General features: G+C 39.9%; 1 pseudogene; it reads right to left on the minus strand.

Moving 5' to 3' along the window:
* Nucleotides 1–1,188: 1,188 nt before the first annotated feature.
* The window catches only part of LOC121943980, a 93,658-nt pseudogene continuing 70,350 nt past the window's right edge, over nucleotides 1,189–24,496 (minus strand).

Genomic DNA, 24,496 nt, shown 5'->3' on the forward strand with positions numbered 1-24,496 from the left:
TGTGGCCCACTATGTGCAATAGTGTTCCTCCTGCTGGGCTTGTCCGCTAATTCCTCGCCTTGCTCATACACCAGGCTTTCAAGTTTTCAAAGTTTTATGTTTCAAGATTTTAGTCTGCGGCCAACTCAATGCGCCCAGTAGTGTTTCTCCCGCTGGCCCCGCCCACAAGTTCACTTAAAATTGTAATGACATCACAGATATTTAAATCACTTTTATCGACTCTGGGAAAGTTTTACAAATATAAAACCGACATGGCTCAAAAATTCAGAACGGAAAGATTCATTGTTGACCTTGTTAGCAGTTGGACGTGTCCTTTCAACAGTTTTACAGATGTCTTTTCTATAACGGTGGTCTTTGGGAAAAATGCTTTTTGGGCTACAGAGGATTTTTTTGCTCCAATAAAAGGAGAGGCTACTTGCAAAATATGCTCAGAGGCTGAGCTGCTCTCCCAAAGGCCTGCTCTGCTCCAAATGACATCACTAGCCCAAGATGGCGGCACCTGTACCTGATATATTTTGGCTTTCATTTTTGTACAAATGGAGGCGGTGACATGTAGTACAGTCTATGTGGAAGTCAAAAAAATGGAGTCATAAAAATGTATGTGAACTGAAAAATAAGGGGGTACAAATGGATGCGAAACAAAAAATACAGTGAAAAAATCTCAGGTGATTTGATTAATTTAAAGCTAATTTGATTTAAACAGTTGTAATATTTTCACTGTCTTACATTCATCAGTCACAACACTAAGTTGCCATTTGTAATTTTAGGCCAGTGGCCTCAAGGGAAGAAGTGACAAAAAATAATTGAAACAAATGGAAGTGATGAAATCTATGTGAATTAAGTAATATTGAGTGCTAAATTGTCAAATGATTTCATAAACTTTATTGAACTTTTATTTATTTTTTAATGTATTACTCTATTTTTCAGTTCAAATGTGTTACTACTACTATTATTAACACTTCATTTTTTTCATTTATATTTTGTTACTCCCTCCCTTCAGGCCACGTTTCTTAAATGATAAATGGCAATTTTGTGTTGTGAATGATGATTATGAGACTGGGAAATAATGGAGCATGCCTCTTTTTTCATCATGACATCTGTTTAAATCAAAGTGGCTTTTAATTCCTCAAATCACTTGATAATTCAACTCTCTATTTTTCATTTCACATCTGTTTTCGCCCCCAATTTTTTTTACTTCACATGCACTTTCATCACCTCAACGTTTATCACTTCAGTTTTTATGACTTCCAGCCCTCAAAGTAACAAGAGCCTCGTTTCTGAACGACACACAGTTCTGAACGATACACAGCAGATCTGGTAGTTTATCTACATCATCCAACGATTTCTCTGGATTTTCCTTTTTCTTCCAACATAGATATTTTCGGAGATATTTTCATCTTAATGTGTAGTCTGTGTTTATAATGTCATTCTGTTTAAGGGTCAATATGGTGTTGTCTACAAAACACACAAGTCAAGGCAGATCTAGGACAGCTACTGTAAGACAAATCTGATACTGGCAGAAAGTCCAGTCCTCTGTCTCCTAATGCTACGTGCCCTTACATAAAGATGACATGTTTTTCTTCACATTTGAATATGACTAACTTCAAGCTTTCTCCCTGTTTCGACGTCCTCCCCATCCTCTCCCTGTTAGGAGTCAAATACAGCATTAAATACACACAGCGACAATGTAAACTAAAGCCTTCAAAGAAGATGAACTCATCACAATTCCTTAAAAAAACATAAAAAGGTTGGTTTAAAGCCATGCTAGCACCATTCGTCCTCCTCTGCCTCCTGGTAATACCTGGGTGCCCTGATGCCAGAGCCTGGGCTGGTGCTGCCCCCAAAGCTGAAGTGGTACCCATTGGGCACCACTAGGTTCTGCTGCGTAGCAGGAAGTAGGTCTTCCATCATGCGAGGCAGTGCAGTCCGAGATGAGCGTCCGGCATGGGCACTGGGCGACAATGACGCCGCATCCTGAAAGACGTCCAGCTGGTCCCTGAGGCTGCCATAGAGGCTGCCCAGGGCCTCGCCGTGGCTCCGGCCCAGGAAGGGCTCAGAGCTGATACGAGTGACAGGGCAGGGGAGGTGGTGGGAGCCGCTGTGCTGGAGGGCGTTGTGCTCCGACAGGCCGCGGCTCAGACGGCTGGGACTCAGAGAGGCCTGGCCAGACACGAAGTGCACAGGGGATGAGTTGGCAGTCTTGTAGGCCACCCCGGGCCGCGGGGTGAGGGGGGTCTGGGGGAGCTGCCGACGTCCGCGGCTTGGTGTGCTCGAACTGGAGCTCAGTACCACTGGGCTGCCTTTAACCCAACCACTGCCCTAGATGAAAATCGGACAAGCAATTTGAAAGGATAGAACGATGAGGAAATTATGTAAGAGAGGAAACAAAAAGGGAAGGAGACAAGGACAGGACCACCGCAGGGAGGAAAGGAAATACACCAAAAGATGATGTGACATGAGGGATAACAGAGATCAAATGAGGGAGAGGACAGACAGATAGGACAGAATGAAAGAACAAGCACTAATAGAAAGGTAAGGACACACAGACAAAATGGATGGAAAATGATGAAAAGAGAAAGTGGGAAAAGAAGTGAAAGGCCATGAGAGGCTGCACTGAAGGCAGACAGAGGAGACAGCAGCACTAAGAGCATGCAAAGGGATCACACAATACCTCAACAGAGTCTGCGTTTAGTCTGTCTCCTGTAGTGTCTCTTCATCATTCAACACACTATCCACTCATCCATCATCCATCATCATCAATATAAGCCTAGTCCCAAATAAACACCCAGTCTCTTTTACTAGCCAGGTGTGGCTACACAATTTGAATTAATTAGAGGCACAATTAGAGGCTCGGTCTGGTTGCCATGCAGTATATCTTTATATAAGGTTTTTGAATGTAAAACCAGATTGTTAGCTACACACTGGATCTTAGTTAGATCTTGCTTAGATCGCACGATAAATGTTAGAACTTTTGTCGATATGGACATGGTACACACATGGATAGTTGGTAAGATTCTCCACATTTCAGGCATTCAGTTAATTTTACTGAAGCCAAAGAAGATAGTAACACTGGCGAAATAAACAAGAGAGATGTAAAAAAAAAAAAAAAAAAAAAAAAAAAAGAGGTTTAAATAAACAGTTTGATTGTATGATTGTAAAAGCCTGTCCCAAATATAAGCCTGTTGAGTTCAGGGATTTAAACATATTATAGCCAGGCTATTAACTGAATTTTTTTTACGAAAGATCGAAATTTAAAATGCCCAAGTTAAATTAGGTTTAAACAGGTAGGTACGGTGGCCCTGACGGTCAAAACGCTACAACATTTCAGAAAACACAACTTTTCCCAAAACAAAACATATTTTGAAAAAAACAAAATAACATTTTAGTGTTATGGAAATGCTGTAATGTTTTGAATCTCAGGGCGACCGTATTACTGAAATGTTATGAATAAACTATAAACTATCTGTAGATGGAATATCTCAATAAAGTGTTATTTTTGGGGCTTTCAGGCAGAAAGCCTTTGGGGAAAACTCTGCTTTGTGCAAGGTGAGATGCATCCGCACTGACATGAGCCCTCTGGTGGCCAAAGTGAGAGACCAATTTTATAGTCAGTTACCTAATATTTATTGCTTGGATCAACAGACATTTGGATGGATCAATTATTTCATGTTAAAAATCACCCAGCATTTTATATTAAGCATAATTTCTGTAAGGGTACTCTTTTGTTCACACACAGAGAGCCTTCAACAATTCATTGAATTGATGAAAATATTCTCTGGCACAAACACAAAGTCCAGTTGCTTTGAATTAAGGACTCTACTTGTGTCATGTAGAACTACATGTATTCCTATGCTTTAAAAAAAACAAGATTAATTGTCTTTTTAACATGATCACACTATGCGCTGAATTTATCACATAATTCAACAATCTTTTATACCACAATCTTGTCCTCTTTGGGTTTTCTTTCTCAGACGGGATTCTGTTGAAGCACAACTCTGGCTCTTCATTAGTTTATGAACCCAGTTTAACAGCAACTGTGTGACATTTTGGCAAAGCTAACCACAAACCTGGCAAAAACATACTGGCGGGCAGCAGCAGGAGGCATAGTTTTAACCTCCAGTTGGGTGTTCCAATAAAAAATTAAGTCACATGAAAATTATGATTAGAAATGTTATAATGACTTCAGTAGTTTAGCTTTTACGTTTTTTTCCTTTTTTTTTTTTTTTTACACAAATACAGGAAGGTGTGACACTATAGAAAAATAGATACCGCCCAAGCCTGTCCTAGAGTTTTAGTGTTCTCAGATCTAAATGGATCTTTCTTTCTGATCAGAATGACATTCTGTGGGAAAATAGTGTTCAAAGATATTGAATACTGTCAGATAAATTTAGCGTTCATGTCTGTCCCTACTAAAATGCAGTGTGTCTAACATTTATTGTAACCATATCACCTTGGGTTCTTACATTATACTTCTCAGTTCTATACGAAGGTGTTTTGTCTAGCATGGACTGCAGTAATTCATATGTAAAAAAAAAAAAAAGCCTTAAGCAATCTTTAACATGCTGTAAAGGACTAAGTTGGTTTGAATGAGCATATTTCTGCTGAGGGTGGGTTCAAGATGTAACATTTTATATTGTATATATGTGCAAATCCTTCCTGAAGAATGGTTTATTGTGAAATAAGTGAGTCACATCAACTGACATTGCACACTTGATGATCAGAGCTTAACTGACAAAGGTGTGATATGATGAAGCAGAAATGTTATTACTTTTAACAGCAGGTGCAATCAGATGTTTTCATTTTCTGTTACATTTGGTACATATTGTATTTACAAAAAAATATACTACCCCTAAATCAAATGTTGTTTTATGGCTGTTTCATGTTTCAAGTCATCATAATTGTTGATAATTTTCTAGCCTCTGCCCTCCCACCTGCTTGTTGCTGGTTTCCTGCCCCTCGCTGGGGGAAGCGGCACAGCTGGCAGCGGCAGATTTGGTGTGGCAGTGTTCCCGGCTGCAGTAGCGGTCGCAGGAGTAGTAGCGCTGCTTGTCCACGGAGGAGTGATGTTTCCTGTCGTGGGAGCGTCCACGCTCATGGGCTCGCTCTCTGGAGGCAGCGAGGTCAGACACTGGCTCTCCTGGAGTGCCTGCAGAAGAGATGATGAAGACGATGAGGATATTGCAGGCTGAAAGGTGATGTGTCTGTGCTCTGAGTCCTGGCAATTCTAACTTCTCGAGTCTTGACTTTGGTTCATTGGTGCTGTGAGTGCCAGTCTTCTTGTCAAAGAATTTATGAGTACGAAATAAAGAATGAAAGTATGAAAAAAACCCCAAAAAAAACAAAAAACCTTAAGTCAACTTTTGCAGCTGACATTCTGACGTGTAATAGTAAGAGGAGCACAGGTGTTACTAATAACAGTGACTATGGCTGTGTTCTATCCAAGAGTCATGGTAAATCATGACAGCATGTCAGTGAGTCAGCATGAACAATATCAGGTCCTGAAACTGAGGCAGCTAAATGGAATTCAGCCATAATACAGTTTAATATTTATACCTGTTTTTGTCCTACTGTACAGAGCCTGGGAGATGCCATGGAGAGAGAGGAAGAGAAAAATCAAGGCCAAGTTTTACTAAATCCCGAGATGCTATAGCATGGCCTCAAGATACATTTTGTTCCCTTGTTTTGGTCTATTCATTCCTTCATTCAGGTTAATTTGTGTACTCAAGATAAGAGCAACGTAATATAATGTTATACATAGGTTAAAAGTTGCATCTGCCAAGTCATATCTGCCTTTTATTAATAATAATCCCAAAAATTGATAACACATCCCAAAGCTAAAGAAATATTTTAAGTATCTCTATCTATACACACTCCATGCAATAGCATATCAAATGCTTGTTTTAGTTAAACATGACCTTGTTTTATTCATTTTTGGTACCTCCCGCACTATACACTACTGTGACATTTTAGTATGTCTTCTGTGGAAAAAGCCTGTAGGTAAGAGTTCAGCGGATGAAGTTGTTTAACCCTGATGTGTTAGAGGTTCCTGAAGTTGTACTATATTATCTGTACATGTATTAACATTTTAATGATGTAGATAAAAGTGATGATTTGAGAACAGATGTATTAACTTTTATAACAGCTGACTTTTAAGTAAGAATCACTTACTTTAAAAAAGTTGAATACAAGCAAACATGTTGTTAAAGAGCTGAGCATTTCGATATTTGAATAGTTTCTGTAGCTGGAAGTATGCTGAGGAGTGAGAGCTGAATCAGCATTACAATGATATATAATAACAATAGGGTTTCAACTCCATAGATGTTTAAGGTAGTGCTTATTTTGACTCCTTTATATTCAGTTGGGTAGTTTCATCTACAGCAATGCATCATGGTCTATAATAATCCTGTCTTCATCTTCACCTTCATCTCAAGTCATCATATGTTTGTAGTGTGGCTGTCCTGTGAGAACCACAGATCTCACGAAAGTCAGAAAAAAGCTGTTTACAGCTTTGTAAAGATACATTTTCCTGCTGATCTCACAGGGTTTAAGAGTTCATTCAAAATTAAGAGAATGTGTAATTTTATGTTTGATTTAAACATAATTATTTTCTATATTGGTACATAAGATCTTACAATATACTGTGCAGGCACCATAGGACAATAATGGTAAAACAATGATTGTCCCATGATTGTCATGTTTCAAAGTACATGCATGAATGCTACAAACAAACTGGCACTAAAGAAATTTTGCCTCCTGAGGTGGAAGCAAATCCTGGCCTAGCCCATGGAATGATAACGTCATCAAACACATTTAGTCACTGACACTCACTCAAGTCACATCCAGCTAGGACACGGTGCTGGTCCCAGTTCCTAAAACTGTGCACTAGAGACTGTGTGTGTGTGTGTGTGTGTGTGTGACAATGCTGACTGACCAGCAGAGCTGTGTGGCTGTCCACCCAGAGGTGTGTCCAAAGACCTCTGCCTCTTGTCTCTGTCTCTGTCTTTATCTCTGTCCCTGTCTCTGCGATGGTGGCAGCGGTGGTGGTGGTGATGGTGGTGGGGTCGGTCCTGGCTGGGTTTCTCCAGGGTGTAGTCCCTCAAGTTGACCTCCTGGGGCCGGTTTGGGGCCGCAGTCGAGGCTGAGCGCTTCATAGGGCTGGCATCAGGGACAGACTGAGGGAGAGAGACAGAAAGGTTCACTGAGAGTCATCTCTCACTCAAGCTTATCATCCAGCAGCTCCAGCTTCATCCATCCATCCATCCATCCATCCAGCCATCCATCTGATGTATCTTTCCCATCACTCCCAGTCACCTCTCTCACCTGTTTCCACTCTCCCCTCATCAGCCCCGCAGTGTTTCACTCATTTCCACTCATTCTCTATTATTCTCTATCTAACTTGATCTGCTTGTGCTTTTTCCTGTTGCCTATACCTGACCTGCTCACCTGTCATGCTCCTCCTGAATTTGTTAGTTTAGACTGCCATCGTGTTGGCTCCCTGTAAGCCTGCCCCCAATGTCTGCTGGGAGTCAGTTTTCCTTTATCCCCTCACTATACCTGCTTGTTGCCTGATTTCCCTGTTTGTGACAGCTGAGTAACCAAACCTGGACACAGCAGACAGTCACCTGGCCTGCCTGCCATATTCTTGCCATCAGTTTGGAGTGACCAAGGACATTTTTCTTAATAGACCCCTTTGCCAGCAGTCATTTTGGCTTTTAACTGTAGGAAAAGCACAGGCTTGCAAATGCAAGTGATATTTTCAAAATGTTGATAAAACACAATGTCGAGATGACTGCGTTTCCACTGAATGATGCACTGCGACTTCTCCTTTGGTGATAACATTCAATGAAGCATGGTGATGGATGTTCAAAACATTAGCAGCTTTATTTCTATTGCAGACACCGCACTAGCCATCATTATTTCCAATCCAAGGCCATGTAGGCGTGTTATGGAGTGATGATGAAAAGGCAAGACCCTCATACCTAGGAGTGGCCACGTATGAAGGATTTCTGGGAGCTGATAGTCCACGATTTCAAAGAGGAATTGTGGATTCAAAACTTTCGGATCATCCGCTCAACTTTTAAAGAATAGCACCTGTTGTAGCGCCCGTTGCATCATGCCCAAGGGAGCCAGTTCCTACCGACAAGCACGTAGCCATAGCATCATGTGACCTTGTTGTTTTGCCAAATATGGCTTTGTTGAATTGCCTGAAATCCCACCTCATGCGAGCGTAAAACATTTTTTGCAATAAATGACAAATTTTTCAATTTCAGAAATTGACATGTTTCCATTAGGCATATTTTAATTTCAGTTTGCACAATTGGAGGGTTAATGGAAACCTGCCTACTGTCATCTGGAAGCGGGACCTTAAGTTTGTCCAAGCGTTGTCTTTCTTCCTTAGTTGTGCAAACATTGACACACTCCATTAAGTAGGATCTAACTGCTTCTACTCAGGGGCTGGTATGTTCACACATTCAAATATGAAAATTTTATTTACCATATAATGTGTCTAAAACAACTGACCAAAGAAAAAGCATAAGACCAGAAATTAAATGATGTGTGTATTTTTAGAAATAATGACTGTCAGGCCACATGGTACAGCAAAAGGATGAATAGCTTTAGTCTGCAGCGTGGGAACAGGACCACATTCTCATTGTCTGTTGAAGAGTAAAGAATCAGGTGTTCCGTCCAAAACAGTGGGAGCTGATTCCTTAAAGGAGAGCTAAGACAGACTCCCTGTAGACAATAACTTAGAATCTCAAGTCATGCGTGTCTATTAGACTCATGGAGAGAAAGTGGGCAAATGACTGATGACTGGCTTTTTGGAAAATGTAGACTAATATCTTTTTGAAGAGGGTTTTAAATGTAATTCTTTAGAAGTACTGTAGATGACCGAACTCTGAGGGAAAGGAGACGGAGGAGATGTCAAAGTTTGAGGTTTTAAAATGCTGCACAGGGGAGCTTTAAGTTGTCCACAGTGACACTGCATCTGGTAAGATATTAAACCATGCAAGACCATGTGATCATCTAACATTACCATCTCACATTACAATGACAATGTATTTGTATGACAGTAATGGCATACATATACCTTACTGAACCAGATAAATCTGCACAATTTCAAACCACAAACCAGTGTATGACATGTTGTGTGACAGTGTGTACATACAGCTAGATGGGTCCCTGGAGAGTGGCGTGAGTGGCTCCGCTGTTAACCAGTAGAGAAATAAAGACCAGACAAACGGAAAGAAAAAGGAGAGCAGAAAAAGAGGTAAGGAATATTAATCATGATCAGCAGCAAAAAAAGTCAGATTTTCATATGCTACACATAGCTGCTTAACCCTTTAACACCTAGATCGACAGCAGTTTCTTGTGCTGTATTTAGATGCCTTTTACCAGCATTTATACCTCTGAAACCTGAGAAAATTGGTTTGATTTCTTTCAAAAACACGGGCAAAAACATAATGAAAAATTTGGTAAGAAATACATAAAACAGCAAAAAAAATTAATAAAAGGTGACTTCTGATGGTTTATGAGATATTATCAAAAAACGAGAGAAAGAATGTCCAGAAAACTACATTTATATTTCTCTTACTTCTGATATAGAAAAAAAGTACTTTTAGTACTTTATTGAGATAATCTTCTTTTTCTTTTTTTAAATTTTCTTTTACTTTTTTTCTTATTTTAACAAAATTTTCCTGTAACTTTTTCGGAATTTCTTGCTATTTTTTTGGGCCATTTCTTGCTAAGTTGCTTGTCATCTTTTTTCCCTGTTTTTGAAAGAAACAAAGTGGATTTGCTCAGGTTTCAAAGGGTTAAGTATAAAGTCATAAATAAAAAAAATGTTAATTTCAGAAGTTTAGTATTTAAAATTACTTCTTTCATTTAAAGTCTTTTTTTAATACTTTAGTTTGTGTGATGTTTATTGTGTGATGGGTGGTTCTTGATCAATGGGCCCCCTGGCAACACAGATCTAGAGACCCAGAGCATTACCTCTCTGGTGGGGAAGGAACCAGAGCTAGTTAGGGACGTTGAGCGGTACCAACTATACACATACTGCAGCTGGGCTCATGTCTACATATCTGGGTCTGGAACCAAACTTTTAGTGGTGATTTGCAGCAAGAGAACACCCACAGCCAGTCAGTGAACAGAGTACTGTGGATCCTGGGACACAGTGTTAAAAACAAGGTCTTCCCGCTTGAAACACATGAACACGCCTCCTGGCAGCAGAGAAATGTCATTATGACAGCAGACTGCACTTCTGTGCTGCTCAGAGTATTTTCAGCATTACATCTTTAAGACAGTGATAGATGGCTTATCAGCATGTTCACACTGCAAAGACATTCACAGATGCTCACCACTTGCTCTCACTGGTGTGTCAGGGCCTGAATATGTGCTCAGAAACAACTTCACCGCTTTCACCATGATGTACCTCCAGATTATTGTAAATCCATATTTAGAGAAAGGGGATGTGGCAGTATGCTGATTGCAAATTTCAGGCCCTCTCTTGTGAATGTAGAATGATTCCGATTTATTAACACGCACAGTGGTAAGAACAAAATTGGTAAAGGTAATTTTGTGTGCGCACTACTTTTATGCGCGGCAACAACATTTCTAGGCACACATTAGTGATTGAGACCCAGTGTTCAAAGGGTGATTCATGTTACTGGTTACAGAACACTGTAAGCGAAGGATTGCTTATCAACTTTGTGGCCATATAATCAGACTGACTGCATGTCTACAGCACTCAGGTGAAGAGAAGAGCACAGCTGACAAGTGATCAACACCTGGTGGGGAGTTGGATCTGATGGAAGGGAGACAGCTGGACAGACCTATCTCCAAGGTCTTTAGCTCTACTTCCTGAGGATTTTGTCAGGCATCCCAGGGAGGTTAAGGACATGAATTCATGTATCATTTGATCTTTGGATATTCAGTTGAAATCTAAAATTGGAAAATTAAAAAACTATTTATTATTTTGTTATTTCGTTTATGAATCCCCCAGCGCCCACCATTTCGCTGGCCACCAGTTCGCTGTGAAAGTCCTCGCTGGGTTAGCAGGTTAACTCTGGCTGAATGCAGCCCATGTCCCAGTTTTTAAAATTTCCTAGTTTTGATCAATGCAAAAAATCTGTATGTGTATGTATGAAAAGCAAACCAGTATTTGTTTTTCGGTATCTGATTAAAAAACAAACAATGAAATTAAAAATGGTGTTTTCATTTCCTGATTTTAGATTTCAAATTGAATATCAAAAGAACTAATGACACATGGACTGACATGGAATCTGAGTGAACAATTTGGGAATCACACTACTCAATCTTCCTGGGAAAACTTAACTTTTGTACACTACAATAATCATGCTTTGCTGTAATATTTTTGCACATTTTCATCATATGACAAGAAGACAAAATGATGCACTGCAGGAGGAAGACATTTATCTGCACAGCTCTCACTCCCTCTGCTCCTGTCAGCACATCCTGCAGTCTGCTTCTTACTGTGATATCTTGAGGAATGTTATCTGGAGAGGGGCCTAAAAGAACATATCCTGTAAATGATGATGGGGTTCTGCACACACTGAACTATACTGTCATGAAAGTGCAGAATTAGGATTACGTCCCACATCAGCTGAGCTGACTTTGCTTTGTGGGCATCTTCACTGTGAACAGAGCAAGAAGCCAGACTGACAGACTCACTGAGGTTCCCATGTCAGCACAGTTCAAACAAAGACCTTAAAGTGGAGAACAGGTCAGAACAGATGTCACCTCCTGATCCCAGCAAAGCTTAGCTCAAATCGTACAGAAGTAAAGCAATCTCCAAGAAGTGAAAGATAGAGTGCTGTGACTGAGGCTGCAGCCCCACAGCTCAGACCGTACAGCGCCGTGCCCATCATACTCCAGTAAGAGGACATTTCCTAAAGGCCAGCATGAAATGAATTGACTTAAGGATTTCCTGCCCTCTGTTCAAAAGGTGAGAAAAATAAGACATCAAGTCAATAAGGTGGCCTTCTGTCCGCCCTCGCTCCTTCCATCCTTTCATTAAGCCTCCTCACCAGATTCACTACTCTCTGCAGTAACCCAATTACCCTCTTCCTCTCCCACTGAATCTTGGGCTCAAAGCCATTTGGAGCTATTATCATTTTTTTGAGCTGGTAACAATCTGGATGGTCCTTTTCCTCTTTAGCCCAGAGGACACAACGTCCATGAGTCCAAACAACAATCTGAAATGTGGACTCTTCAGACCACAGCACACTTTTCCAGTCAGTCTTGGATGAGCACAGAGGAATCAGCTGTGTTTCTGGATGTTGTTGATATTTGACAGTGGTTCTCAACTTTCTTTGGGCCAAAAACTGATGAACCATCCTTGCTTGTGAACAATTGAGCCTTTCAAGGATTCCCCTTTTATAACCAGACATGATGCTGTCATTTATAACGAGTTAACCTGCGTACCTGCAGAATGTCTCAGGCAGGTGATTTTTGTGCATTCCACAGCTTTCCACGGTCTTTGGTTGCTTCTGTTGCAACTTTTTTGTAACATGTTGCAGCCATCAAATTCAAAGTAAGTGTATATTTACAAAACATGTTCACATGTTGGTGAGGTCACAGTGACCTTGATCTTTGAGCACCAATTTCTAATCAGTTCACTGTTGAGTCCAAGTGGACGTTTGTGCCAAATTTGAAGAAATTTCCTTATGGTGTTTTTGAGATATAGCATTCGTGACAATATACACATGGGACTGTTATCAACACTTACAATATTTGCATGTAACATCACATGCTATCATAAATTGCATTTATTAATATCACTATTGTAATATGATATGTTGTTGTTACCATTATTGCTGTGCATCTCTCTCTCACCTCCTCCTTTTTCTCTCTCTCTCTTTCTCTTTCCTTTATGTCATTACTGTAATTTAATTGTAATTTACAACATCTATTGCACATCTGTCCATCCTGGAAGTGGGATCCCACTTCAGTTGCTCTTCCTAAGGTTTCTACCATTTTTCCCCCCGTTACAGGGTTTTTTTGGGGAGTTCTTCCTTTGACGATGTGATAGTCTAAGGACAGAGGGATGTTGCATACTGTAAAGCCCTCTGAGGCAAACCGTGATTTGCGATAATGTGCTTTATAAATAAAATCGAAATTGAAATTGAAATTGAATGGGATGAACAGGCACACAGATGGATAACGCCCACCCTCAAAAAAGTATCCAGCCATAGCTGTTGCTGGCATAGAGCCATGAACATGCACAGTTAAAGGGAAAGAAAAATGTTACCAATGGAATGTAGAATAAGAGGTTCTTATTTTTGTTTACTAAAAGTGACATAATATTGAATGATAACTAAATGTGACTAAAACTAAAAAACATTTTCCTCAAATGACTCAAACTAAAACCAAATGAAAATGAACCCAGATGACAGGGATGAGGACATACCTGCAGCTCAGCATTGAGTCGAGGCATGGAAGCAGCTTTGCCCTGGTACTCCAGACCTGAGCCAGGGGCTGAGACTGCACTGCTGGCGCTGGTCTCCATTTTCCTCATTTCCACTGACTCCTGGACACACACACACACACACACACACACACACACACACACACACACACAAGCATCAGTGGATGAGTGATGGTGGTGGACTAATTGCTTTTTTATTTCTCTTTTACACCTTAAGCAACAGAATTCTCCAGCAGATGTTAAGCAACTTCAACCCCATAATGACGCTGAACTACACTCAGAGACTCCCAAAAACACACAGCAATGTTACTTTCATATTCACATGACCTCAGCTCACCCTGCAAACACCATATATAAGATACGTTTTCAAATGAAGGCCAGTATTCAAATAATGTTCACATATTTGCCGCAGTAAAACTCAGAGCAGCAGAGTGTTGAGCGTTGCCATTTCTCCACACTCATATTCTGGCTTGGCTTGACTCGACCAGCAGCCCAGCACGCCGGGGATTTGTGTTTCCATTTCAACAGGGCTACCTGCTTGCAGGGATGTCTTTAATCCTTTGCAACCTGAGCAAATTGGTTTCATTTCTTTCCAAAACAGAACTTAAGAAGACAAGGCCAAAAAATGATCAGAAAAGTTACAAAAAATGTACCTGAAAATAAGTGCCAAAAAAATTAAAAAACAAACAAGATAATGACCTTTAACATGTATGCACTTATTTTATTGAAAAATAGTTTTAGATATAAAATTATTCTGAATATGAATATAGTTTTCTGGAGATTTTTCCTTTTTTGGATAATTTTATTGAATTTTTAATATAATCTAAATTTAAATTTAGTTTAATTTATTTAATTTAAACTAATTTTTAGTTTCTCGTATTCCAGTTTAACCGGTAAGCTTTTGAGGGGAGAAATAGATGACACTGTGAAAGAATCTTGGTTCATATTTGCTCAGTTTTACTGTTTGATCTGTCTTTTAAGCCTCCATTTTCCTGAACAGGATGCAATATGGTGCTCTCTTCCTGTTCACAAACTCTCACCATTACAGCAAAACAGGGCACTAAAATACATTTCTGAAAACATTTTAGGGGATAAATAGGAAATACAGAAACAGTATCTTGATTTATATTAGATCAGCATTGCCTAGTTTTACTGTTTGATAGTTTGAGAGACAGAGGGAGAGAGAGGCAGATGTGTTGTCTCTTGAATGCTTTTTGAGTATGTGGTGGCGGCAACAAGGTTGGTGACTAGTGGGAAAATAGGAAATTAATTCAAGCAACAGCCTCAAGAGCCAGCAGAACTCTGGTGTTTCGGTGGGAGGGTGGGGAGTGGGGGAGTATGCAGACACTGGTTAGAAGGAGGGAAGTTTGTTCATTTACACAAACTACACACATTGTTCTAATAGAAAGCTGGATGAAAATCTGCAAAGTATCTCTTTAACTCTTTACCTGGAACACTCACTGGCAAGGTTTGTTCATTTTAAATTTGTAGTTTTACACTTTATTTCATTACATTTTCAAACAGTATTCTAACTTCTGTAGAACTTTCACCATTTAGCCAGTCAGAATGAGCAGAGACACTTGACATATATTATATATAAACAGCTGCACAGTTTCTCATACACAGCCAGTGTTGGAAATGTATCGGTCTACAGTACCTGAATGACTGCTGCGTCCGGAGTGTCCTCTGATGGGCCCCTGGACATGGTCCTCTTAGTTTTAGCTCGTTGTGCTTCCTTGGGTTTCTCCATCACCCAGGAAGAGGATGCCTTGATGTTGTGGTCATGTCCTGACCTGTGGGATGGAAGAAGTCACAGCTCAGAACACTGCTACTACTACAACTACTACTACTACTACTACTACTACTACAACTAATAATAATAACAATAACAATCACAAACAAACACCACCGTGTTACATATTACATTACATAATCAATCTGCTCAGGTACAGTGGTGGACAAAGAACACAACTCTATTACTTGAGTCAAATGATCAGCACTCCTGATCAAATATCACTTAATTACAAATGAAAGTTGCTAAGTCAAATTACTTGAGTAAATACATTGCAGTAGTTACTTTTAAAAACTTAAGTATCAAAAGTCGTCCATGTGTGATGTGATAGGGAGTCTTTACCTCCAGCTGCTGCTGTATCCGTTACTAACACTGCATAACCAACGCCGCCTGCGGATGACCTCTCCTCTCTACCTGTCTTTGCTGATGAGCTGCCCAATCTGAGCTATGCATGCGTGAGGTAGAGGTAGTATTTGGTTACTGTCCACCACTGAACCCAGCACACCAAGGACTTCATCACGAACCAATATTCTTTCCAGTTGTTATCTAATATTGTTGATGGCTTTCATGGTAATGTTTATTAATGGTTTGGCAACTGGTACCTATGTTCCATGATGTATAATTGTTGTGTTTAAAAAAAATATATAATTATTATTATTAATGGCTATGGGCCAAAAAGAAATGAAATATGGTGTACCCCAGGGATCTGTGCTATGCCCTTTGTTACTTCCTATTGACATAAATGATCATACTGCAGCATCTAACATCAAATTACCAATGCAGATGATACCTTCTTGTCTCAAATAGAGACTTGTTAAATCTCATTAGAAAACTAAATCATTTTAAAAATTGTCCATTTGTCTTTGAAGTGAGTTTTAAGAATATAGATTTACCTTACAGTTTTAGATATTAGATATTAATTCAGAATTCCAAAATACCCAGCTAGGAAGGCATCTTTTTGAAAGAAAATGGACATAAAATGGAAAAATTTAATACAAAGAGAGACTTAAGGCCCTGGCATACCAAGCTGACAGTCAGCTGTCAGTCAATGTTGTAAAAACAAACTTGTTTTATACGGTCAGATAGTTTCTCTTTAGCCACTGAGCTCTTAAGCACGTGCTGTTGGTCTTAGTCTTTGCAGTGTGTTCATGTACAACTTTCTGGCCGAGACACAGGTGAAGTGAGGCAGCATACTAGTTCTCTGATGTGGTTTTGGTGTGTCCTGGCCTTTAGAAATGCACTGCTGTCAAAACACTCTATATGGAAAAATATGATCACCCTTAGAGAGTGTTGTTCACACAGTATTTCTCAGACACAGTTTCCCTGGATTTTCTTCTCCTTTAATTACATGTTCTACATGTAGTTATTGTGAAAATTTTGAACACAAATATTTAAAATGTATTGGTGATTTGATCACCTCTTTGATCATCTATACATTTTTATGTATCATTTGCATGTGGATAAGCCTCATTGCTGCCTCACCCTTACACATACTGTGTGATTAGTATTTAAGAGTGAAACACAAAAAACAAAAACTGAAAACCCAGTCTAAGGGCCAGATTTCCTGCAGTTTTTACACCAGTTTATCAGGCCTTAACATAGGTGATATATTAATCAAAGAGATGCCATTGGCTAGAGCAAAAGTTTGCGTTATTTGTGTGAGGTTTTTCAGGGTGCGGCCCTCTCCTCATGATCTGTGCGTAAGGGATGGTTGAGACGTGTATACGGAAGCTAATTATGGATTTTGCTGGATTTACTGAGGTCACACAATTTGTGACGGTGACTTTTGCAGAGAACAATTTCCCACCTCTGAAAACCAGGTGTAAACAATGCAGATGGGATTTACTAGAACCACAAGCGGGGCTGTGGTAGGAACAGGAATCCATTATAAAACTGCAACGATCAGCCAAAACATTCAAACCACTGACAGATGAAGTGAATGACATTGATCATCTCATTACAATACAATGTTCTGCTGGAAAACTTTTGGTTCTGGCATTCAAATGTGGATGCCACTTAACGAGCTCCACCCACCCAAACACTGCACCCTGCAACACAGCAAAAACTGTTCAGGAAAGACCCCAGGAATGTGACAAAGGGCTCAAAGTGTCAACCTGGCTTTAAAATTCCCCAGATTCCAATCTGATAGAGTACCCCACCTCACAACCCTCAGGACTTAAAGGATCCCCCCCCAACACCTTGGTTATGGACAGCACAGGGTGACCAACAGAGATCCTGTGTGGATGCCTCCACAGGTTGATCCAAGGAGGCCCCCTTGTGGTTTGGGGGTACCTTTGAGGTAGCAGCAAGTCCCACAAATTTGGAGGTCAGGTCGATGCTTTTAGCTTTTTGTCATGTTCCTTGGGTCATTCCTCAGTGGTTTTTATGGTGTGGCGTGTTGCTCTTTCTTGCTGGTGGGCCACTGCCATCAGGGAATGATGTTACATTGAGGGGGGTACTTGGTCTGCAACAGTGTTTGGGTAGGTGGGGCATGTTATGTGACATTCACATGAATGCCAGGACACAAGGTTTTCCAGCAGAACTTTGCATTGTAACAAGATGATCGATGTCAATCAGTTCACCTCTCAGAGGTTTAAATGTTTTGGTTGATTTGTATATATAATGACTCTATGTACATCTGATTGTTACATTTAAGTGAGAGTTTGGCTGCACTTACCTCAGTATCAACATCCATCTTAACACCCTCTGTATCTGCTCCCCCTCAGCTGCTGCCCAACAGTTTTTCTTTTGTCATCAAGATCACGACATAATGATTTCTTTTCTCAGTTTGGTGATCTACTGAACTGCTCCCACTGGATCCCTATATTCAGGAATCTTTTTCTTTGACAAACAGTGAAAAACTAAAAAAAAATAATCTCTTTATGTAAAAAAATAAAAAAGAAACAGGAAAAAATCAAATTCTCTAGAATCTGCAAATGTTGGCATTTTTGATAGGAAATTTAATGAAAATATTAATTAGTAATCAAAATAGCTGCCAAATAATTTTCTGTCAATCAACTAATCAATACTCAACTATTTGTTTCAGACCTAACTCATATATTCATAAAAGTGTTTAGTCTTTTCTTGTTTGTTTGTTGTTGTTTTTTATAATAATGAGATTATCATGAGATTATTCTTTATTCTTTGTGCCTTTTTTTCTCCACTGTTTGTAAAAGAAGGCTTCTGAACATTCCAATATGGTATCTTGGAAATACGAGATAGACTTTCTTAGCTGATTTCTGTCATCAGACAGACTGAACATCAAATCATTTGATCAAGAATATAAATCTAAACAGATTAAAGTTGTGACAAAAAATCATCATTGATTCATCTTATTTCATCTCTGGAAAGTGACATTGCTGTTGACTTTTTCGAATGCATTTTCTGGCGCTTTTAGCACGACATGCCGAGTGCCATCTATTCCATTTTACAGGACAGAAGACAGACATCCCAACCGCTGATATCTTCAACACTCCGCAGCTCACACCAAAACCATGTGGAATGATGAACAGCACTAGGGGTGAACTGTCCCTTTAACACTGAGCTTCTGAAGCATTGAACTTACAGTGTGCCTCCATTGTTGAGGGAGTTGGAGCTCGGTCTGGTCGGTAGCTGGGACCTGGCATGGGATTTGGGCTGGGGCTGAAGCATGCTGGGAGGCTCCACACTGTTAAACATCATAGGCAGATCTTTCTCCTGCATGTGAGTCAGAGGCAGCAATGGCTTAAACAGAGCCCCGACCTTGCACTGTGGAGAAGAGACGGATGGCAACATGCTGAAGACATTCAGAGGCAGCAGGCAGAATATTGTTGTGCTCAGCTCAGACGACGGGGGGTTCAGGGCCACCCACATGTGGAGATGGGCCAAAATATTCTTTTCTTGCAGTCATGCCTGTATGTAGTATGTGTGTCTATCTGTGTGGGTGGTTGTGTTTGTAGAAACAAACATGCACCTGTATTGTAGTGCAAGGGTGCCAGCAGCCAAATGCAGCTTCAACTTTGGCTGTTGCTGCTAAGTGTGCCTTTAACCTTTTGAAACCCTGAGCAGATGGGTTTGATTTCTTTCAAAAACATGGAAAGAGGGCAATGAGCACTATAGGATAAAATGACCAAAAAATCATCAAAAAATGAAAACAACAAAATAAAAACAAGGAGAAAAAAAAGTAAAAATAAAAAGCTGAATTGTGAAACAAATATTATACAGTTTTGATTTAACTTTCCTTCTCTTTTTCAAAATTGTATTTATCTTTCTTTATGTGTTTGTTTATTTATTTATTTATCTACTTTCCTGGTTTCTTTTATGTTAGGAGGCAAGAGTGGGATGGAGATATTTGATCTGTTGTTGAGTGAGTTTGGTTAAATACATTCACTGTTGCATCGGTTGTGTTGGACTGCTAAAAGACATCTGTGTTTTTTTTTTTTGTTTTAAGATAAAAACCTTAAGAAATGAAGTGTCCAAAATAACAAAAATATATGTATAAATAAAATACAAAAACAAACAAACAAGGAAGTGATCTGAAAAAATGCAAAAAAGTACTTTAAAAAAAATAAAAATGATAATAATGAAAATAATGTAAATCATTTTTAATTATCAATTAAGATCAATATAAATATATATATATATATATATATATATTTTATTTTTTTTATTTTTTTATTTTTTTTTCTCCTAGCTTTTTTAAAGGGATTTTTTCTTTTTTAAACCTGTTAATTTCTTGTGATTTCTGGAACACTTCTTGCTAAATTGCTCATTGCCCCGTTTCCTGTGTTTTCAAAAGAAAGCAGGTCAATGCACTCACGGTTCAAAGGTGTAAATACTTGTGAAAGGCGTTTGAATGCAGCACAAGAAAAGTGATGTAGATCCATTTTTCAAAGGGTTAATGCCCGCTGCTTTAGCAGGTTACCAATCACTAGGTGCTTTCAGAAAGAAAACAGTAACTTAGCAAAGCAGCTGATACATTTTGTATCCACCAGTGAATGTCTGCTGGATACAAAAGCATCTTGTTTGCATGTGTTTATGCATGCAGGCATTCAGTAAAAGTGTTTATCAGTGTGTGCAAGCATAACATATGTGGGCACATGCATACAGGTTTGCACTAGTTCATCTACTAGTGTGTGTGCTCTTTAGTGCATTTGTGTGTGTGTGTGTGTGTGTGTGTGTGTGTGTGTGTGTGTGTGTGTGTGTGTGTGTGTATGTGTATGTGTGTGTGTGTGGCCAGGCACTTGTGGTGTGGATGTTGTACCTGGGACCCAGACACGCTCTGCTGCTGCTGCTGCTGCAGCCTCCTCGCTCGATTCTGCTTATAGTAATCGAAGATCATCAGGGCCGCATACACCTTCCCTACTGTCAGTTCATTGGCTGAGGAGGTGGGGAGAGGAGACATGAAGTGAGGAGAGGAGAGGAGAGGAGAGGTGAGGAGAGGAGAGGAGAGGAGAAGAGAGGGGAGGAGGGGAGGGGAGGAGATTCTGCTGACTCATTTATCCATCCACATACCATCTCCATTTACCTGCTTAACAGTTTTATTTAGAGAAAATGAAATTCTAACAAGTTGTTTCATTAAATCACAGTAAGTCATGAAAACATATATTCAAGATAATCAAATCAGTATTAGGACAGAACTGGAAAGAAATGCTTTTGTGTAGTTTGGTGATGCACACGTCTTACCAAAAGATGGAAGCAAAAGAAAAGCTTTTAACTGTTGGTCTGGCATATTAACAATATTAGCAATACTGCTTGAGATAATGTACAGTGTCAGTTAAAATATTTCATAGACTTCACCTATCAAATAATAAGCTGTGTAAAATGTATCCAAATTTTAATCCGTTGTGGGCAGTCACCAGCCTCACTAGCCCGAATGTTCTGGCACTGCCCAAGAATCACAATGTATTGGCAAAACATTTTTCAGACCTGCTGGGCACATGTGGATCCCAATCCACTGCCTGCACTACATGGAATGAAAGCTTCTGATCTTGTGTGAACCAGCTCTCAACATAACATGATTTGTGACTCTACTTGGACGCAGATCGTGAAGGATGTTTGGCACCATCTACATTTAAGAAAGATTCAGTTCTCACTCAGAGGGTGTAAGGGAAAATTCCAACAGATCTGGCAACCTTTCATCGACGGCTTTAAGAATAATGCACCAACCTCCTGCCCTCAACCAGCCTAGTTTAAATAGATTTCACAAAAGCATGGCTGACCTTTCCGACAGCCTTTTAACCCCCCCCCCCCCCCCCCCCACCCTCTTTGACACGGTGCATCTCCCACTTGATTGTGACCTCAACATTTGTGACAAGGAGACTGTTTAACACCACAGAGTTCAAAATGTCTCTGACTTTGAAATGCTCACGTTTATGTGGCGTCACCAACAGATCCATGGTCTTCTGAGAGAGGCTGGGCCACACTGTTGACAGCTCTTTCTTTAACTCAGCGTCAGATAGTCGCTGTGCCACCATGCCTGGAAAACAGAGAGAGAGAGAGACGTTAATCTCTTTTATTAAAACACATCGATCAGCCACCGTTCAAGTGTTTTCAAGTCAACTAGAATTACCACATTGTGGTTGTTTGCCTCCGCTATCCAGTCAAGTTACAGTTATAGTTTACATTCATCTCTGTCCACACTCATATGCAGCCATGACAGCTGACAAACAAGGATGGTGCTGCAGAAAGTGTCATATTCCAACTAACTATTCTATTATATTCTAACTTATGGATGCGCCACAAACATCTTCTCCTGGCAACATGGTAGATTACTTATGCTATTTCAGTATCAGACCAAATTGTTTTTGCAGAACGTTATGATGAGATCTAAAATCACTTCATCATTTCATCCTATTAGACATTGTGTGTGTGTGTGTGTGTGTGTGTGTGTGTGTGTGTGTGTGTCTGTGTCCTTTAAACTTTATGCTGCCTCCTGATCCACAGCCCTCCTCCTGCACACACAAAAACACATCTAAAGCCTGTGAAAGTTAAATGGCTCTGCAATGCTTTTAGAAAACAACCCAAACCCTGAATACAAGCTGTTACATTTTTTTTATTAATATTGCTTTACAAAAATACTGTATAAAATATTAGACCTCTGTGTAATCTTTTTGGCCTTGTCACTGTCTTTGTGAATTTCTCTGTCTCTTTAAGAGAGTACCAGAGTTGCTTCAGTGCAGCCTGAGTTAGCTGAATGATCTCTGTTCCACTGAGTGTTTTGTTTTTTGTTGTCTGTACATGTTTTGTGCATGTTTGGGTTTTCAAGAAATATAGGTTTGCTTTTGCTGCCCAGTAAACAGTAAAGAAAACACAATATTATTATTCTTTTGGTCTAAAATGAGAGGAGAAGCATTCGCCAGATTTCAGCATCCCCTCATTGGCCTAACGTTTGTTCAGGAATACAAATTCATTCAAATGAATCACTTGTAGGATGTTAAAAACACTGGCTACAAGCCTGGTCTGCTAAACCTTTATATACAAAGGCACACACAGGCACTCAAACTCTCACTCAGTGTTTCCATGCAGTTACGAGGAGCTAGGGTTACAGCTCCATCAGGCCATATCACTGGACCCCTGTCCCAGTATACACACAGCAAGGAAGATTCCATTTATTTTTGTATGTCTGACTCCACCAAGGTAGGTGGTTGAATTTATCAAGGTGTGTTAGTCTGATTTTGAGAGATTTGATTTTGTCTGATTTTAGTTTGACTAACATGTTCACATGTATTTTAATTATTTAAGTTGGACTAACACAATAATTCCACTTTTTCTAACACCATGTAAACATACTGATTGCTTTTCCTGTGTTTTCTTTTAAATACCAGCTAAAATCAGAAACTCAACATGACTGTGGTGAATCTATAAGTTATGGTCTTGTGTTTTCTTATCTCAAACTAATGTTAGAGGGAGGCATGGTTAACATTATTCATATACTGCTGTCTTTTCTTGAAATGGAAACTCAGACTTCTGTTCTAACGATGTGTGGTGTGTTTGTCTGACCTGAGGCCAGTTTGATCTCCAGAGCTGTGCGAATCAGGGCCATCAGGGTGGAGGTGAAATGGACGCTGTTGTCGTCAGCGATGGGCATGTTCATTTTGACGAGGCGCTAAGGGGAGGAGATGAGTGGTGACAGAGAGACTTTAGATAACTGAGTGAGAGCAAATGGCCCCGTCAGAACACACAGTTCACCCAGAGAAACCAATCTGTGTGCTGCTGGGATCCAACACACTCCATTCATTCACTGTCTCAGCACAAAGTACCTTAAACATGCTTTAATCATTTTAGTTGAATACATGCAAGTTTGGCCGTATTGATCAAATGTTGGTTAGAGTAAGTTCAGCACACAAAAAGCCTTCTCTACAAGTACATACAGAGGAGACAAACTAGACATTCACATTCACTGCTATTAGCTACAGTATGCACTACGCTGCAAGTCAAAGTGCACTGGTGCAAGACTGACATTGACCGAAAAAAAGGTGAGAGTAGGCATGTAACGCATAACCATGAAGGTGCCTCGACAGTGGTAGGAGCTCGACTCTGTGGTTGCCATCCTAGCAATCATCAACTGTGAGTTGAAGGCCTTGAGTATGCTCTACATGTACAGTGGCGGCTAGCAATAAAGAGTGTCCGTTCCACCAAGCTTGGGCAGCCTTAGCAGGAAGACTTAGTTCATATGGGACCAATGGCACCACTAGATGCATACAGAATGCTGTGGGATTGTTGCTGTAAGAGTTGAGCTCCCCTGAACACAAAAAGCATTCACCTACATGTGCTATCAGTGGCAGTGAAGAAAGGAAGAAAGACCAGAGTCAGAATGAGACAGGGATAGAGAGCCAAGGGGCAAATACACACACACACACACACACACACACACACACACACACACACACACCACACCAATTTGCACATGGTCACACATTCATCTGCACATGTACATACACGCATACAACACAGGCTGCATTGATAGCTAGAAATTTCAAAAGTCAGCAGCTGCTTACACAGATGGCTTGAATGACATCTTGTGATTTACTAAGAGAAAACTCAACCAAATATTTTTTACAGCCTAATAGAACAGTGGTAGATAAGCTACTCTGTATCCATGTGGACTTCATTCAGCCCCATTCACACCTGGTATTAGCATGCAATCAGCAACTGTAATTGCTATCTGACAATAACACTGGATCACAGACCTTTTCATTTACACCTGTTATAGTCATAATCTCCATACTGCTTATATGTTTCCTTATGGCATTAGAAGTGCCTCAACAGTATCATATTTT

This window comes from Plectropomus leopardus, chromosome 6 (genome assembly GCF_008729295.1).
Source record: "Plectropomus leopardus isolate mb chromosome 6, YSFRI_Pleo_2.0, whole genome shotgun sequence".
NCBI lineage: Eukaryota > Metazoa > Chordata > Actinopteri > Perciformes > Serranidae > Plectropomus > Plectropomus leopardus.